Genomic DNA, 19,569 nt, shown 5'->3' on the forward strand with positions numbered 1-19,569 from the left:
ATGTGCTTAATGTGACACTGTGTAGGTTTTAGACCGTTTTTCATTGCATACTGCAGGAGCTGCTGCAGGTGCCGCATTTACCATTGTCCGTAGCTATAACAAACATGGCAGCGTCCTGAGGAGTGCCGCCCCCCACGGAATATCATTTCATGATAGCTAGATACAGTGCTACGATTATATTTAAAACATACTGTTGGTCGTTAAGAACACATTTATTTGCAACTTTGAGATTTATAATCATTTAATATATTCCTTTTTAATGAAAAACGGTCTACCAACGGTTGCCTTTACCAGACACTAAAAAGCAAGACAAAATATATTCCGTGTTCTTTTGTCTTGAACACAGTACAACACAATGAAATATGACACAATCAGCAGCAACTCTGTTAATGCAGCTGCACATTTATAGAAATGAAAGAAATGGCAAGGCTTTGTGAAGTGAGATATTGTCGGCGAACGTGAGCCTTAATACCGGAAATCGGATTAAAGTTATGGAAAACTTCATGAATAATGTAGCCAACATTTTCCCCCTTGGAACCGGAGTGTAAAACACAGCGAGAGTGCGTGCTCCCTCTCCCACTCAACTCTACATTTCATTTCCAGTGCTAATGATGGATGGGACTGAAAAGTAAACTAATTAAAACTGAAAAGGAAAATTAATCGCAACGATATTTCTTTCCATCACAAGTGTCTATCTATTATTACCGTTAAAAATATTAAAAGCATAAATCAAGGCGGGCAAAGCCCAAAACAAAAGGGAGAAATTTGTTGTCGTAACAGGATGACAAAATCATTAGAACGTAATTGATAACCTCCAGGGCAGAGACTTCACATTGATCTAGTGCTGGTATGTCATTGTAATAACCCTCTTATTGCTTTTTTAGATCATTCATTTGATGGCAATTACTTTAGGTGGAATTAGCCACATTTACTCTGAAGGGATGAACAATTATAGGAAAGAGGATTTGTCCTTTAGGACAGTGTTTGCCAACCCTTATTAAGCCAAAGCGCATCGTTTACATTCAAAATACAGTAGTGTGATGACTTGAGACCAAAATAATTTGCAACGATTATAAAAAGTGTTGAACACAGGTTCCCTTCGTTTCCTGCTGTTCAATGGAAGAATATTGAATTTCTCCGTCACACAGAAGGTCGAGTTCACGTGTTGCAAAAACACATTTCTTCTGCGTCATTACAAGGTATCCGTGGTCCGCTTGATGTACCGCTTCTCTTAAAGTTTATTGATTGATGTGTGGCAATAGCTTTCACAATGCAATGTTCACAAAAGTGTGGGTCTAAAAATAACTTTTTGAGGTCAATAAGAGCGTAAGGTAAGAGCGCAATTGTAGTTCTAGTCCCAATCTGTATATTGCGTAGCAGAGTGACAATGATGCAGAGAGCAGGACAGAAGAAAAGATGTGTGAATGCTTCGCTGCAGTCGTGCCCGCGACAAAACACACAATACAATGCCAAGTTCATGACAAGCACCTCAAGAGATATTGGAGCTGTACAAACTACTAGTTAGTGCATGTGCTGTAAAACATGTCGTCAACATGGGTTTAACATTGTGTTATTGCATATTGTGCAAAAACATCAAAAGCTTCGTATGTTTTCTGTTCTGATTAACTCAATAATAGTTTGTGTCAAACATGAAGTCAGTACTTAACATAAAAAGAAAGACAATGCCAGTGAAGTGTTCGAATAAAGTAATTTCACAAAAATACACTCCATTTTATTTTATGAGAACAATTACCTGATAGAATGACAACTGTTGTAATTTTGCATTTATGTCTGGACTTGTTCTGACACGAGAAAAAACAATAATGCTGCGCGATATTTAATAATTTGATACTGTAGAAACCAAATAAATACTGATGTTAAAAATGGTATTTTTTTAATAATTTGGCCTATTAAACACGTTTTATTTTTAAATCAAATTAAACTATCTTGTTGACTTCTTAACCATACCATTGTGATAAACACTCTACCATTAGCATGAATTAAACAAAACAGAACAAATAAAGGAATATGCGGAGGCAGAAATGAAGGTAAACCTGAAACTGGACTTTTAAACATGTAAAAATCAATAAACTATGCTCCAAATTGGTAATGCATAATTCTGAAAATACAAATTCTTGAAGCTATAGTATGGTGGGCCGCCAACACCAAAAGGACTTGCATGAGGGACCCATGAGAAACCTAAATAAATAAGTGTAAAAGATCTATACTTGGTCTATGATATTGATACCATACCGACTTTAATATCAATTCTATTGATATTTGCATTGATAAGCATAGCCCTCATTATAATATCTATGTCAAGAGCCAGTGAGGTTATTTTGGATGGTATATTAAGTGATGCTTAGGATCCATCTAAATTGGTGAAGCATCGAGGCACTGACACAGTATAGCTACATTTTTCAATCACAGACTGTGTTTCAATTCATCATTTAGTTTATGAAACACATATTCAATGTTTTTGACGTAATAGTACATGGCAGTCTCATTCAAATTATTGCAACTTCTGACTGTACATATTTAGTTCAGCAAAACTTTTACATTATATTCTAATCATCAGCAAAACTGCCTTTTTATCATTATTGACTTAAAGAAATTCCATAGCTGCGATATAATACCCCTTGCAACATACATATAATTTGGCACAGTAATGGTAATCATGACGCTACAGATAAACTATGAGAAATATACTGTGGTTGTGGTCTATAATTTGCATACAGATTGACCATGATGACAAATCTTTCGTTATCTCTAGTTCTAATAAAAGAAGGTATCACAATGTAGTAGTTCAATAGATCAGAGGTACTTGGTTTTCCACTACGAACTAGCTGAACGGGGCTTGTGCTTAATGCAGTATCTGAGGGAAACGCTTCGTATTATTATATGCCATTGTCAGTTTCTCGGATGGCTTTTTTTTCCCCTATCACTGCTGTATGTCCTGTCTCTTTTCATTTCGTTTCCCTGGCATCGAGGACAGAAGGCAAAGATATGATGTCACTTCAACAGACCCTAACAAAGCTAATGAAATAAATGTACGCACAATTCTGCGAGTAGATTTTACCTTTATTGAGCTGTAATAAGGGGTAATATGATTGATTGTGCAATTGCTCTGGTCCTTTATATTTTGATGTCATACAGGATTGATGTCTGACAGTGTTTAAGATTCTCAATGGCACATCGTCCGAATTAAAATGTTAAAGTCAACCTTTTTTGTTGCCAAGTTAAGCTATCTTGCAAATTTCTTTCTGAGTGTAGTTTTGGAGTTTAATTTCCTGAATCACTATGTGAATTTAGTGTACATGATTCGCTCTACTTCCGAAGCTTGTTGTGGTTACCTAGGACTTTTGTGTATACATTGTTTCTACTTTTCCTCTCCAGTGACCGGTATTTCTCATTACAAAGTTCCACATGTCCAACCAGGTTGTTAATTCTACTGCAAAATACCAAACACTTCAGTAAACCACGGGTTGTCATCATGTGATTATTTAAAAGTGTCTATATGGGACTTATTGAGCTGTTTTTCAATATTTGCTGGAGGACGGTGTATGTCCTGTGCAGTTATAAACATGCCAGTCATGGCGACCCCCCAGTGAGAAGTGACCATCAGTGGCACCAGGGTCAAGGACGTAGAAGCCCAGAGCCACTAAAAGCAGAATATTAAATTCACTATCCCACCTGGAATGTGGCACAGAGAGAGAGAGAGAGAGAGAGAGAGAGAGACAGAGGGAGATAGTTAGCAGAGTGATGACAGTTAGCTGTCAAAGTTTACTTTTATAAAGGCAGGGGAATTGTTACCTCACAGGTGAATGGTTATCTCTCAGAAAAGCTTATGAAAGAATGTCCCATGTGTTGCGCTATAATGAGTTATTAAATCACTTTTTTTTCTTTTTTAAAGTAACTTAAAAAAAAATCATTCCACATGTATACTGTATTTCTCACAATATTGTTACAATCTAAAATTCCTTTTTCAAGTTTAGGCCCCAGTCTCCTTCATAAACTGCAACCATGACAATTAACATTATATAGTTTGACATTCGGGCCTTAATTTCCGCCTTTCATTTTTATGGCACGGCACACTTTATGGATACCTATCAGTAAAAGTTATGAGTTATGAAAATGAGAAAATACAAAGTTACTAGGTTGATAAATATCATTATACAGTGACAAAATCAAAACTGCAGACGCACACATGCGTGATTTGTTATCTCACAAATCACCTTCTGACGAAATGTAAACAAAAAATATAATAATGATGTAGGAAATGAGACCTCTCAATCTTACAAAACCACAAACAGAAATCCACAAATGATCTGGTGATGCTCGCTAATGGAGAGGCACCAAAGCCCACGCTCAGAGTGGCTGTGATATCATCTTACTTCAGTCCCAAAGGGTGTCTGACTAATGTTCACGTCTCCCACTAGATATTGCTTATTCCCTGCATTTGAATAGTTCTATTGATTTTACCCTTATTTCTCCCTCAGAGAGCACTACACATTTACCTCATTACTTATCCATAAAATGACAAAAGAGGAGAATAAAAGTTTTTCAGAGATTTTTTCTAAAGCTAAGTAAAGCTTAAAGTTTGGCTGATGCATATACACGATAAGGAAAAAAAACTTTACTAGCAATCTCTTTCAACTGTGCTGTGAATGCTTTACAAATTAATGAGGGTAAATGTTTCAAGTGCACCTTGATTTTTTTCCCCTACCCAAGCAGATAGTCTGGACAGTATTGATCTGACTTACATCACCCTCCGCGTCTCATCGTTATATAGCTTTAGTTTTAATGTTAACGATACCACTGAAAGCCGACTAATAAAATGAAAAAGGTACTTACTCCAATATTCAGGACCTCCACGGAGCTAATTGTACCAGCCTTTAAAATGAGTGAGTTTATGTGATTGTTTTATAGGTTGGCATTAAAACGCCTAAATCACTGTACATGATGGAAAGCAGGGCGTCCTTGGCAACCCTCAATGAAGTGTTTTAACACATGTTTTGGCTGAGCTAACTGTGTGAGGTATAATCACAAACAGCCAAGACCCAGCCTTCTTCCTTAAGCCTTTATGTGCACCATTACTGCGTGTTTCGTCGAAAAAGTCACATAAAGGTTTATTTTTTTCATTGTAATAATGGGCCCAACAGCCTTGAAGATTTGAATCTCCGACTTTCAATAACCGGCTTTTCAGTTCATTTATTTCTATCTTGTGCTACTTAGCGTAATGTAAGCCTGTAGTTCTGGACTAGCACCAATTAACCATGCTGCATTTCCAGTGAAACAAGTGGAGAGAGTTGCTTAATTGAGACTGATGGACAAACTAAACCAAGCAGACTGGCGACGTTCAAAACACAAGAAGAAAAAAGTAAAGGTCTTTGGGGAACTCAAAATGGTACTCTCCCTCACTCCCTATGCTTTGTGGGTTGCTTAATCAAGTGTAGTGCGTGGGGAGCCATAGCTTGTCCGTTCGTACGTTTTCTACACCGGCTTATGGAAGCATAAGAATGCAATATTTTCCCTTGGAAGGGGCCACTGTGTACAGATGACTGAACATCTGATCAGTGTCCCCTCCAAGAGGAAAGTATTCTCTACAAAGTTTCACAGGTAGATGCAAGGTAGGACCTAGAAATGCTCGGGGGAAACGAGAGAGACAGCATTCAATTTGAGTCCATCTTTTCCTTCTCTACTTGGGTTCACAAGTTGAAGACGTGAACAGAAAATAAAATAAAACAAGGACTAATGCACAGCCACGACTCTTTGTGATCTTCCAAGATGAAAATGTTTCCACAAGCTTGTTCCTCACCCATTATTGTGTTCCAACATGAAAGAAAATAAGTTGTTGCGCAAAACAGGTCTTCGGAATGAGTTAACAGGTCACAAGCCTGTGTCTTTTCAGTCCACAAGTTCATCTTTGGGCGTTTGTCCAAAAGGAACAATTCCTAAACCTTGAGCTCGGAAAGATTTTGAAGAAAAGGGTCCCAACCTAAGAATTCAAATTAATGACTAAACCGATGGTCTTGAACCTGTGTCCTCCCTTGACTGTAAGCCAAACTCTTAACATTGTGAAGCACTAGCTGTAAAGCGTGTCCTCTTCCAAACCGCAAGTCAAGCCCTTAAGGGTTCATTTGTACCAGACTCCATCCTGGTTTCAAATCTGCGTGCTTCCAGACCACAGCCTAAGCCCATACTAATAGAAATTAACTTGAAAATGTGGTTTGTTTTTAGTGCAAAAACCAAACAAGACTGCTTGATTTCAGAACCGACTTGCACAAATGCTGCTTTTCAAGGATGTGTTACTGTTCTGCAAAGGTAAGGTAACTTTTGTGAAAACTGCATTCAAACCTCCCTAATGGTAGATCAAATTGAAGAAAGTTTAACAAAGATTTTGAATTCAGGAAAAGACTAACATTCTTTCTCTTGTGCAAGTGTAGCAAAGTTTCCATGACTTAATGTTTTTATAGTCACAGTATTTATGTAAAAATGTGGTTTAAATCCCTTATGTTTTGATACCCTAGATAGTTTTTCCACTCAAACAATGGGGAATAAATCCCTTCATTAGCTTTATTTATACATATACGTCCAATATGTTGTGTAGGACTGTGGGTGATAGAACCTCCATTGTCCCATGCAAGAGAAATGTTTGCTGCAAAGTAAAAATCAGTCAATGTATACATTTAAATTCGATTTTTTCAGAAGCAACACAAAGCAAGGGCATCATGAATGACTGTCAAAAGGACACTGGGCCACTTGTAACCATCCATATGGAAAAATCATTTCCACAATCTTGGAAAGAACAAACTTTAGAAAGAACCTATTTAGCCCTCCACTTGGCCGCAGAGGTCGTGGTCGAGGTCATTGGTCCCGACATCCTTTCCGGAAGACACTATAAAAGTTTGCACCCGACATTCCAACGGAAGTTGTTTGAGGTCTGTTTGAAGCCTGTCAGTAAATGTACAAGATGAAAAAGATCCCGCAGAACAGCACTAAGAATGGGTACCAGCACACGCACACTCATGCACACGCACACACACACACACACACACACACTCACACACAAATTTTCTCAACAGAGGGCCATTGACACTTCATCATCTTAGATTAGCGGAGTGTTGGAAACTGTGTGAGTCTGCGTTCACTGGAAGTATGTGTGTGTGCTAGTGCATTCTACCATAGCTGGTGCTCCCTGTCGTTGTAGAAAAGAAAAGTGATGTGTCTATATGTGGATAATAAGCTCCTTTGGGGGAGAACTCGCTCTCTCTGTAGACCACAAACTACACTTTTACTTCAGATGATACAGCCCATCCAGGGAATAGTACTTTTCCTTCCAGTGATCTCAATTATAACCCACTCGTATTGTCTTTTTGCTGTACATCTGGTGTCTCTGTTGCCATGGAGGTAATGTGGGGTCCATTAGAGTGTACACTCTACTTTCCGTGTCATTGTAAAAAGCTTTCAGCGGCTGCATCAATCCTTAGCCCGTGTGACCCTACAACACCAAAATGTAAAGAATAAAAATGGTCTCCTTTAAAATACTTTTTGATCGTACCCACTTGAACCCTTTGAACTGCTCTCAGGCTACTGCTTTTAATAAGCTGTTCAGTAGCACTAACTGATGTGAGCTAGTACAGCTCCACATAAAACACGCCAAGATGTAAAAATGTATTTGCATTACAATGACCATCTTCGGTATTTCCTTGAATTGTAAAACGCTTGTTCTCACCCTCCAATGACTATGTGTTGCACAGTGCCAGCAGCTCATTTAAAGGTTGCACAACCATATATACAACCACACTTTTGTTTTGGGTCCATTCCCCTGCTATTATATCCTTTTCAAAGTGGATGGGTGCATTATCTATCTTTACCTACCTGCAGACTAAATTTGACCTGGCCTGGAGTGAATCACACGTATATAAGCCTTGGCTTTGTAACGTTTCCTTTTGTGTCCTCTTTTTCCGTGCGGCTTTCTTTGTTTGAGACTGCTAATCTCGGCAACAATGGCACCACCAACATTTACGGCTCTGAGGTCTCTAAGTGCCCTGCAAGTGGCTGATGACCAGCTGAGGTTTTACCTTGCCTCACATTCAAAGTCAGCAGTGATTCTAATGAGGACAGGCACAAAAGAAACTAAATAGATGGAACATTACAAGACAAATCTCTTATGGAGAGTTGGTTCCCCCTGTAGTTTAGTAAACTAGCATCTTTGAACACTGGTGAAACATTTATATTAAGTCCGTTGTACAGTTAAAGTGGAACGTGTTTAAGTGCAAAGCAAGTGTCATTCCGACTTCCCAGAAAGAGGGCACAGTATCCCCAGTTCAGAACAAAATTGTGTTTTCTGGCTTTTCTAGGACACTCACCGGGTGCTCAGGGCCATGCAGTCACATCAGCATTGTTGAAGTTATACTCACCAAAATTGGATTGTGCAGAAATATGTACGAGCATTCCCACTTAATGAGAACTTTAACACACCGCTGTACTGCAGATGTCCCCATTTATGTCTCACAGGTCTTTGTTTGTCTCATCTTGAAATCCATAGTGTCCGTAGCTGTCTTTGTTATCAGGACACTGCGGCCTCATCTGATCAATGAAAATATGCCAATAGTATTTATTGACAGGGTGGTGTGTACAAGATAAGGTGGTTATCACAGGTTGTCTGCGCTCTGATGTATAATCCTGACTCGTGGCCAGAAAATCGTTAATTGCGCTTTAGGGAAATGAAACAGACAACATATTGCTTTCGGTGATACAACATTGACCCTCACTCTCATGCGCACCCGTAGACAACAGAAAATTTGAGCAAAGTCATTTGAACAAAAATGGACAGTATGTTCAAGGTAATTTGCGTTGATTACAGGTCTCAGTCATTAGTGGCACACTGTCGAATGAGTTCAGCTCAGTTTGGTGATCTTTCGACGTATGTCCTTTGAGCTCCCACTATGGAAGACACGGTCTAACAACATACAAGAAAACACCGGATTTTCCAAACTAAATCCACAAATCTCTTCAAGCGCTTCGTTGATACCATATAGTCACATGATCACAAAAGGGGAAGCCGTACATGCAGTTGGTTATACAGTCTGTAACAGCAGTCTATGGAAGGAAATTAAAGAATGTGTTTTTATTTCAGGCCAATTGACCATTGGTCAGCGCTAGACTTACTTGGGCCCAGCCGTCTAAAAATGTCTGACGTACAGAATGCCAAAACCATGTTAGAAAAAAACTACCATCGCTCACCAGTACAATGCTTTCCATTCATTTTGTGCTACGTACCAGATTCACACAGACATATTTTGACTGGGTTGGCATGAAAACAGGTTCTGAAAAGATAATATGAAAATAAAAATGCGATCCACTATCACACTGAAGTACTGTACTGCTGTGCGCAGGTTTCTCTTCAACCAAAACCTTATAATTTCCAAAACGGCTTTTCCTCGCAAGGGTTGTTGACGACACAAAAATGCCTGCAAACTAACATAGCACAGACTAAATGTTACATTGATGTGGTTATATTTATCTGAGCATATCTTATTTCATCTTTCATTTCATCCACAAAACTGTTCTGAGCTGCACTAAGTCATGTCAGGTAGCACACTTGGAACAGTTCACATTTGCGCCTCGCTGTCTTAAGGTTCACGTAGGGTGTGTTTTGACAGCTGCACAGTGCACAGGTGTCATTTTCCACAGTTCCCGTAACGAATTCATTTCCTTTCATTTGTACACAAATGTCTTAAATTTGTCAAATAGAATGTCTCCTGGAGCCAGCTTTCTGTTGCCATCAGAGTACTGTACTTCAAAAGAAGGTCCATTAGAAAAGAATCATAAAAAGCATATTCCATGAAGAATGTGAATATTCTCATTCATTTAGGTCATCATGTTTTCTAACTTAGAGGATCAATACTTTGATTTCCACACTGAGAACTGTCCTATCAGTGTGGAGCTGCAAACGTGGGATGAATGTGAAGAAAACTCGCTCATCTATTCTTGCAAAAATTTCAAACATACTTAAAAATATGTTCAAACCAATACATTAAAAAAAAATAAGCCTGTCATTTATATGGTTTTAAAACAATATGTCTGTTTGACATATTACCCCATAATGCCATGGAGTATGCACATGCATGTCAAAACCCCTCGGCTTTATTGAAAAGATCCTGTTTTTAGAATTCAACCGATACGTATTTAAATACATTTGAACAATCTTGCAAATATGTTTGCTGTTTCATAAAAAGGTTCTTGCCACTTTGGCAGCGTCACACTTCTATTCTATTGAATTTATACATCAACTGATGAATTCCGATAAGTTCACAACAGTCCGTTTGGGATCAACGAATGGCCTTTGATATGAAATCTGATGGGTTAAAGAAGCAATACTGTTCCTGATATAGTTTACATTACATCGGGCAGCATTCTTAACTAATCAAGGCTCTACATACACACTACTCGTAAAGAAGGCCTCGCTCACTTGGACAACTTCAGATCGTGGATTACACTTTGTTGTGTACAGGTGTTTAAGAGGATGTTTACCTCAAACACCTCTTGTTGATGCACAATTTGTGAATGGCTTCTCATGCATTCCTGACTTATTTGAAGTCGACTGTAGTTTTTGGTTGGGTCCTTTACTTTTCCCATGCGCCCTTCTGCAAGCTAATTCCAACAATAATGGTCGATGGAGGCGTCTGTATTATTTGTCCAAAGTATGCTATTCTAAGACTTTAATTACGCCGAAGCTCTCCGCCAACAGTGTCTAATATGAAATAATGTTCTGGTTAAGCAGGGCTTTGAGTAGGCCCCACATCTGACCTTCATGTTGTCACAGACCATTGGCCTAGCACCAAATAATAACATTTCACAGTCTCACGACGGGGCGCCATATAAAGCCTGTTGCCTTCACATGATTTTGCTCTTACTGAGTTGAAAGCTGTTGTGCGCGTGTGTGTGTGTGGGAGAAATCTCAGAAAAGAAGACTAGGACAAGCCTAGCTGCTTAAACAGCAAAAAGAGTAACTCAGACCAGCCAAGATTGACTTTTCTACGCCGGCGTAGGGAAAAAAGGCTTGAGCAAATGTAACTCGTGGGTCTTCCAACGCCAGTTTTCCACTTGCCCAGCCGTTCCCCCCGGCTTTTATTGAATAGAAGCATAGCAGATTACAAGACACAACAAAAGAGCCAGCCGGGCGCCACCGGCAGCTGGGCCAAGGTCCCGGCTCACACTTTCGTGCGTCAACAGTTCTATCTAAGGACAGGGTCAAGATGAACTAGGATTGCATAAATGGGTAACAATGAACTAAGAACATAATGATAACAACCTAATATATGATTCCCTTCACATATCCCCCCTGATTATCATTATGAAAACACATCAAACGATGTCAAAAGCTATTGCTTGAGTGGGAAGAAAACTACCCAAAAACCCAGTGGGAAAAAGGTAGAAACCCTTCCCAAGCAAGAGCTTGTTACAAGGAAAAAAGAAAAAGCAAAAGCTAAAGCTCCTTTTGGTCCAATACATGTATATACACATCACAAACCATATCAACATCCTATGTCTAAAATCTTTTCCGTGGGTGCATCTTGAATGGTTCTGACAGTTGTTGAATCGTCGTCAGAGTCGGGGTCAGAGTCAACAGGTTGATAGTCAGTCATGGTCACGGTCACTTGCGCTGCTAACCCCAACAGCATCCATGATTTTGGTGGCACAGATCTTACACAGGGCACACCGCAGGTTATGCAGAAACATGACAGCAAGAGAATGCAGATGATGACAGAAGCAATGGCTACAGCCACGCCCTTCCAATTGCCAAAGAAGTCCTGCAACCAATGCAGGAAGGGGTTGAGCTTCAACTCCCTCTATACTGTACTTAGAGTCCTCAGTCTGCACTCCCTGAGCAGTGTCAGTGTCTCAGACAACGAGCCATTAGACAAAGTGCGTAAAGGAATAAATGCGCAACATTCACCTGATGGCAAAAGCTTGCACACGCCACCCTTTTCTGCCAGTCATGTCGAGTGCCTGTCTGTTTTGAATAGTCATAAGTGAAGTAGCATGTAGTTGTGAAGCTGTGTGCGTAGAAGGTGCGTCCGCGATATCAGTCGACGAGTTTACTTTATGATTGACATCATTGAAAAAAATCGGTGTGTTTGTACACAGTCACTGGAAATAGAGCACCAAATATGGCAAATGCGAACCCGCTGCATTTGCTTTGTCAATCAATTTGTCTTTGTCAGGAATGCTCCAAGGCATGCCAATCGCATCAAAAATAGACAGAAGTTTGTCTGGTGATTGGGACTGGTGGTTTGTCAGTGTTGCATTTGGACCAATGGGTGGAGTTCTCAACACTGAAACAAACGTAGCGTTTATCGCTGTTCCTGTGATGTCCGTCTGGAGCTGGAGGTTGCCCATGACGCTGGTGGGCAAACGCTGTCTGTCTGAGGTAGGCATGGTTGGTCGTCCGGACACAAGGGCGCCGCCCAGCATCAAGCCGCATGCTGCTCGGAAGAGTGCTGGCGGACAGGCCATTCTCCTGAGAGGGGTGTGTTTACCACAAAAACCCTTTCTTCCACTGTGGTCTTTCGTTGGTGCACCGTCCGTGCACTTGGGGGTGCTGATCCTCACTTCGAGGGACTGGCGTCGCTAGGCCCATCAACAGGGGGTCGAAGGATCTTGCACTGCGACTGGTGGATCCACCCGTCGCGTCCTTCAACTTTCACTGCAGTTGGTGTCGCTGCAATCATCTGGAACGGGCCATCCCAGCGTTCACTGTCCCAACGAGGTCGTCAGCACCTTGAGGAACACCTGGTCTCCGATCTGGACCCGGGTTTTCTGTGGGATAGAACACACTGGCCAGTCATTGTGCTTATGCATCTCCCTTGTGCCAAACAGTCTTTTCATGTGAACTGGAAAAGAACATCCACTAGGTGGCTGGTCATGGGTTAAGTCTGCTAGTCCGTATGGTCCTCCATATACTATTTCAAATGGTGATAAAGTTTTTCCTTCAGCGGAACAAATCTCATTTCTGTGGCCACAATAAGAATGCAATCTGGTCGCTGTCTCTTTATCACTTGCATTGTTTTTATGCGTATGGCCTTGACTGTCCCATTTGTTCTTTCAACAAGCCCTTCTGATATTCAACAGTTCTCCAACTTTAGTAACAGCTTTTTTCACAAAATGCAATCAATTGTCACTTCTAATTACTCTCAGACTGCCAAATGTCAGTATGATTCGATCACACAATGCTTTGACAACTGTTTTTGCATCACAATGCGCTGTTGGGAAGAAATCAACCCACTTTAAGAATGCATCTAATATGACGAAACAATATTGCTTTCCTAATGCCTTATTTGATTCAATGTCATCCATATATATCATATGAAATCTGGAAATCTGCCTCTATGTGGTCACAAATAAACTTGCGCATTATTGCAAAAACAGATATCACAACATTTACAAAAAACACAAACATTTTGAGTATAAAAAGTGAACCCATATGCAACTGATCATGCATATTCCCCCCTGTTGACACATGGCAAAGCTCATGTGTCAACTTTGCTGCTCATTCAAATCAGAATTTTAGTAACCATGGTTTTCTAACCGCCAATCTACTTTTTTCTTCAACATCTTGTTATGCTCCTTTATTTAGCCATTTTTGCTGCTACAGTTTAGGAGCTGATGTTTTCCTTGATATCAAGATGGTCTGTATGTCTTGTTCATCATGTAGTGTGTCAATGCGGTTGTCTTGTGCTTTGGCAACTGTGGGAACACCTATGACTGTTTCTTTGGCTGCTTTGTTTGCCTAATCGGTTTCCTGCTGTAATTTGGTCATTTCTTTTCTTGTTGTGGTTTGGAAGCCGCGGTTAGCCCAAAGTTGATAAAACACATGCCATACTCGCTGTCTGTCCATATTGTAACATCTTTGCTTTCAAAAATTTCACACGCTTTGATTAGCGCGGCCAATTCATCTGCTTGCAATGAACATGTCGATTTTAATGTTCCTTAAAACAAAATTTACTACATATCCCACCCTTTTGCGGCCGTCTTCCCCTTTGCTAGCTGAACCGTCAAAAAAAAACAACTTCTCCAGTCGGGAGAGGGGTGTCATTCAGGTCAGGTCTTGGTTTGGTGGAAATTTGGGCGTGACTTCCACAGTCGTGTGGGGTGCCGTCTACAGGTGTGGGCAAAGGTGTCGCTGGGTTTGATGCTCCACATTTAACAATTATAATGTGTCCCTGTGATACAAGAACCGCGGTGCAATATAAATGTCATGCAGGCGATAAGAGTGTCATTTTTTGGGGTGGGGGGTTTCCAGCAACAAAACAAATACATAGGGAACCCTCAACGTGAGGGAGTGAAACAACACAACCTCCACTGAAGCCTCCCCAGCCAATGCTGCGGCCAGCACCACCTGAACGCCTTCAGGGGTCAGCCCAGCAACTGCATCCAATTCCTCAGAGTAAAATTTGACTGGCCTCAGTTTCCCGTCATGCTTCTGCAACAAAACTGAAGTCATGAATCCCTGTTTAGCGGTCACTCTTTGCTCAAATGGTTTGCTGTAATCCGGTAGTGTCAATACGGATGAATTAAACCAATTCCAATTTCACACTGTCAACTGCCTCGTCAGCTTTTTTCATAACTGATATCAAGCAGTGGCCTAGTCAATTCAAAACAAATTTTGGAATCCATATGCTACAATAACTCATCAGCCTCAAAAAAGACATCATTTGTCTTTTAGTCTGAGTTTTTGGGCTTTCGCAATGGCGAAAATCGCAATTTTGTCTGTCAGTAACAATTCTGCCATCCTTATCTCATTAGTTCTGCCAACCTTCTTCCATTTGTTTCCACTTGCCCAAAATCTTTCTTGCCACAACGCCAACATTCTTATGCATTCAATTTTGTCTTTCAACTCTCTCTTACATCCTCTTTTTCCGCTACCACAATTCCTGTTTCCAACACAACACACTTCCACTTCTCCATCACACCAGAATGTCTGTTTTCTCCCCTACATTCTTCTACTTTTCTTCTTCTACTCCACTCTCAGCTGAATAGTCGATTTATCTAATCTCTGAGTGTTGGAGGTCACTCACATCTACATTTTTGTTTGTCGTATAGTTCCATTTAGCCTTGCATTTTCTCAGCTGCTGTCAATATGTTCAGCCTGTTTATCCATTATCTACCATAATGCGATTTGTTTTTAGAAAACTCTTGCAAACTATACTATATCAAACAACTAACATATCGACTGGTTCATCCTCCTTTTGCACAGTTGAATCTATTTTACTGTAAGACCTGATCCTATCATGCTAATCTCTTCAAACAATTATTACATATAAGGCATCAATCTTCTACCTTTTAAATTCATATTTTGTAAGGTGCCAGGCTTTCTTCCGCTTTTGCGTACTTGTATTTTGCAGGGCCAGTATACAAAAATAATTCTGTCCTTTCTGCCTCCTTTTGTCTTAACATGCAGGGTTTGCTACTTGGATCATGAAATACAACTCCCTATCACGTGTCTATGCAATTTTCTATACAGGTGTGGTTGGTAGAGAAGGGTCGCATTCCTGTTTTCAGAAAGTGGAGGATAAATTACGAAAAAAAGGTCGCAGTCACGGTCAAAAAGGGAGGCAGAGGCCTCTGATTGCCACCCCTGCTCTCCGCGCCTCTGTTTGTCCTGTTATCTGCAATTCTCGCAAGCAGCTTTGTTTGGTGTCTACTTGGCTGTTTTATTTTTTCTACAGGTCATTTAGTGGCTGCTGCTATTTCCAGATTCAACTTTTTCTCTTTTATCGATTTTGCTATTTGAAATTTTTCTTCAGCTTTGTTCTAACAAATTCAGTGGTCTCTATCAATTTGCCAGTTACAAATATTTTCCACTTTGAAGAACAACAACAGCAACAACAACAAAATCAACTTTAGCAAAAACGACAATTCTCACAACTATGACAACAACAATAACAGCAACACATGCAGCAAACTGTGTGAAAATTTCTACAGAGCAAGCTTCACAAACTTACACTCACAATCACTTCTCATTTTCACACCACAGTCTCCCAAGCTGGCTATCATACGACAACATGCCTACATGTTATTAAACTATGAAAACACAACATTTATAATTCAACGTCATCTGGCTATCCACCCCTGGCATAGCCTCACATATAACACAACTTTGTGTATTTTATTTGTGTTTCAACCACTAATTATTCATTGCCAGTTAATCTAGCATTTGGAAACATCCTAATTCTTAATTTAGTCTCAACTGATCCCATAATATATTTTTCCATTTTTTCTCATTTCACCTGTGTGCTGAGAATTAACCCTGTGAATGGACCAGTTTCTGCCCACAAACCTCAGGTTTGAAACCATCTCAAATTTGTCATTTTGACTTTTAACCATGCAGACTAGATCAAGCCCGATCTAACAATGTATTTTAGCCAAATTTCAACAAATATCATTGTTTATTTCTAACAATCTAACATACAAACATGTAACACACCAATAGTTACACACCAGCAAACTGACAGATACACACGCAGATCCACATCACACAACATGCAGTTTACAACGTATATGCGGACTTTGTTAAGCACGTACAAGACACACTTTTTGCACACACCATTTCAAATGGCATCACTCCTTTGGCTTCATGTCAACCCTCAGTACTCAGATGTGGAGCTGAGACCCAGTCCCGAAAAGGGTCTTACTGCCGTGGCCACGGTCTTGCCTGGTTGTCAACTCCGCCTCTGAAAACCTCAGGTGTCTGGGTTTAAGAATATGGTGGTAAACTCAGGTACGAATTGTTGGTGTCTGTTTTCCACCGTTAATTTGGGTTTACTGTCTGGCTGTGTTAGTTGCCGACAGGTTAGTGGCTGCGGTCAAATCATCATCTGCTTTCCTTTTTTTCTCGGCCACCTTCCAGGGTCGTTTCGGTTTGGCTCTATCAACTAAAGCCTTGCATTTAAACCACTGTTAACCATCACTGTTTTCAATCCTTTCCCTGTCCTTCAACTTCCGCAACACTTTCTCCAATCCACCACAATCATCCACGTCTCCTGAAAAACCGTATTGGATTTTCCATTTTTCCACATACTTAGTACTTTCTCTGCTATCTATCTCTGCCCGACGTACTTTTTCCTTCGATTCATCCACAAAACAACAACATTCCTTTTCCCATTTTGCCTCCTTGGGCCGAGTTGCGGCCTCGGAGGACTTATTTCTTTTTTTTTTTCATGATTAACTATGTTTCCTTCGTCACGGGAGAAATGCTACGTGCCTGGTGTCGTGTCGGATACCGAGCTTCTACCTCGAAAGGCGGATATCCCCAGGTGTTTATACTCACGACCGTTTCACCAGTTTTAGATTTCCCGTCACTCAGGACAACCACTCCACATTCATTCCACACTCATACATCACAAAAATGATCAGCACTGTGCACCGGATGTTAAACTTTCTCTTTTTTAAGTCGGGCCGTTTGTTTAAAGTCCAATTGACTATACGTTTAAGGTCCAATGGACCAGCCAGTCTCGTCAGACTGAACCCGTCAAGACGGTCGTTTAAGGTCCGATGGACCGCACGTTTAAGGTCCGATGGACCGCCCGTTTAAGGTCCGATGGACCGCTCGTTTAAGGTCCGATGGACCGCACGTTTAAGGTCCGATGGACCGCACGTTTAAGGTCCGATGGACCGCACTTTTAAGGTCCGATGGACCACACGTTTAAGGTCCGATGGACCACTCGTTTAAGGTCCGATGGACCGCACGTTTAAGGTCCGATGGACCGCCCGTTTAAGGTCCGATGGACCGCTCGTTTAAGGTCCGATGGACCGCACGTTTAAGGTCCGATGGACCGCACTTTTAAGGTCCGATGGACCACACGTTTAAGGTCCGATGGACCACTCGTTTAAGGTCCGATGGACCGCACGTTTAAGGTCCGATGGACCGCCCGTTTAAGGTCCGATGGACCGCCCGTTTAAGGTCCGATGGACCGCACGTTTAACATCCGGTGGACAATTCAGACTCGTCAGACTGACCTTTTGTTCTTGCAATCTCTCCGCTGGTCGAGTCACTCTGGTTCGTTGGATGGTGTTTGCGTTCCTCCGGTGAGCGGTGTCCGACGTCTGGCCTCGTGGAAAGGAGGGCTTCCAGAATCCAACGGATTCCGACGGTATACCGATTGGTTCAGCTGTCGTCGATCGTCCACCGAAGAGAAGGCTTCTTAACCATCCGGCTCGAACGGACCAAGTTAGAATGTGGGAGAAATCTCAGAAAAGAAGACTAGGACAAGCCTAGCTGCTTAAACAGCAAAAAGAGTAACTCAGACCAGCCAAGATTGACTTTTCTACGCCGGCGTAGGGAAAAAAGGCTTGAGCAAATGTAACTCGTGGGTCTTCCAACGCCAGTTTTCCACTTGCCCAGCCGTTCCCCCCGGCTTTTATTGAATAGAAGCATAGCAGATTACAAGACACAACAAAAGAGCCAGCCGGGCGCCACCGGCAGCTGGGCCAAGGTCCCGGCTCACACTTTCGTGCGTCAACAGTTCTATCTAAGGACAGGGTCAAGATGAACTAGGATTGCATAAATGGGTAACAATGAACTAAGAACATAATGATAACAACCTAATATATGATTCCCTTCACAGTGTGTGGATGTGGTATTTTGTGCATACAAAATTGCATTCTTGTGCGGTTGAATGTCACGGGGCATCATGTTATGATGAGTGAACGGCTATAACCTTCATCAGCTCTGCAAAGGTAAAACATGTGTTTCCAGGGGTAGCCAGCGTTCCACTCGGATTTACAGAGGGAAGTGACATATCCCGTTTCTGACATGGAGTGTTAAAAAGTTAAACGGAGATGGCTGCTGAGACGACGTGCACCTCGGGGGTACAACGGAAAACCATAAAATTCATGGGAGGGGAGCTGAATGTCCAAAGGTGAATTACACAAAACCTTGTGAAAGAAATATAGTCTTGTCTTTATAGATACTGCTTTACCATAGTGCAGTCATATGGTGCATTTTACAATATGGATTTAAATCAGTTTTTATTTCATATGTGGCAGGAAAAGCAAAATGATGCTTTGACAATGAAGAAAATAATAAGGTTGAAAATCTGAGAGGAAAAACTTAACCCTAACCCTTAATAAATTTGGAGGGGAAAAAGTAATTTAACAAGTCTAAAATCAAATCTTCAAAATGGAAAATGAAAGTACAACAAAACGATGATAAAGAGACTCAAAGTACAACTAAAAGAGACTATGCAAAAGTGCAAGTAACTGACTAAGACTTGGGGGCAGAACCAGTAGGAGGGCGTCGCCGAAAATACAAAGTAACAAAGTAAAGTGCTGACCAACTGGCAGACGGGAGGCAAGGAGAAAAAGTAGCAAATAAAACACTTGGGCAAAAGCGCTAGGAATCAAGGGAACAAGGAAGTGGCATGTTCACTGGAAGGCTGCAGACGCAATAATCCGGCGACGCCCTCCAGCTCTGACCGCACCTAAATAGTCCCCTGATTAGAATGAGGAGCAGGTGTGCGGCCAGTGGTTCTGCTCCCCAATCTGCAACACAGGACAACT

At 41.1% G+C, this 19,569-nt stretch overlaps 1 long non-coding RNA gene across 1 annotated transcript; it reads right to left on the minus strand.

The window, feature by feature from the left end:
* Positions 1 to 11,034: 11,034 nt before the first annotated feature.
* Positions 11,035 to 18,238, minus strand: LOC148429642 (uncharacterized). The gene is made up of 2 exons (XR_015866994.1): positions 18,028 to 18,238; positions 11,035 to 12,828 (listed from the first exon to the last, which is right to left on the minus strand). It is a non-coding gene; the product is annotated as an uncharacterized LOC148429642 (long non-coding RNA).
* Positions 18,239 to 19,569: the final 1,331 nt, after the last annotated feature.

Source organism: Hippichthys cyanospilos, chromosome 1, assembly GCF_059441005.1.
Source record: "Hippichthys cyanospilos isolate Australia breed blue-spotted pipefish chromosome 1, RoL_Hcya_1.0, whole genome shotgun sequence".
NCBI classification, from domain to species: Eukaryota; Metazoa; Chordata; class Actinopteri; order Syngnathiformes; family Syngnathidae; genus Hippichthys; species Hippichthys cyanospilos.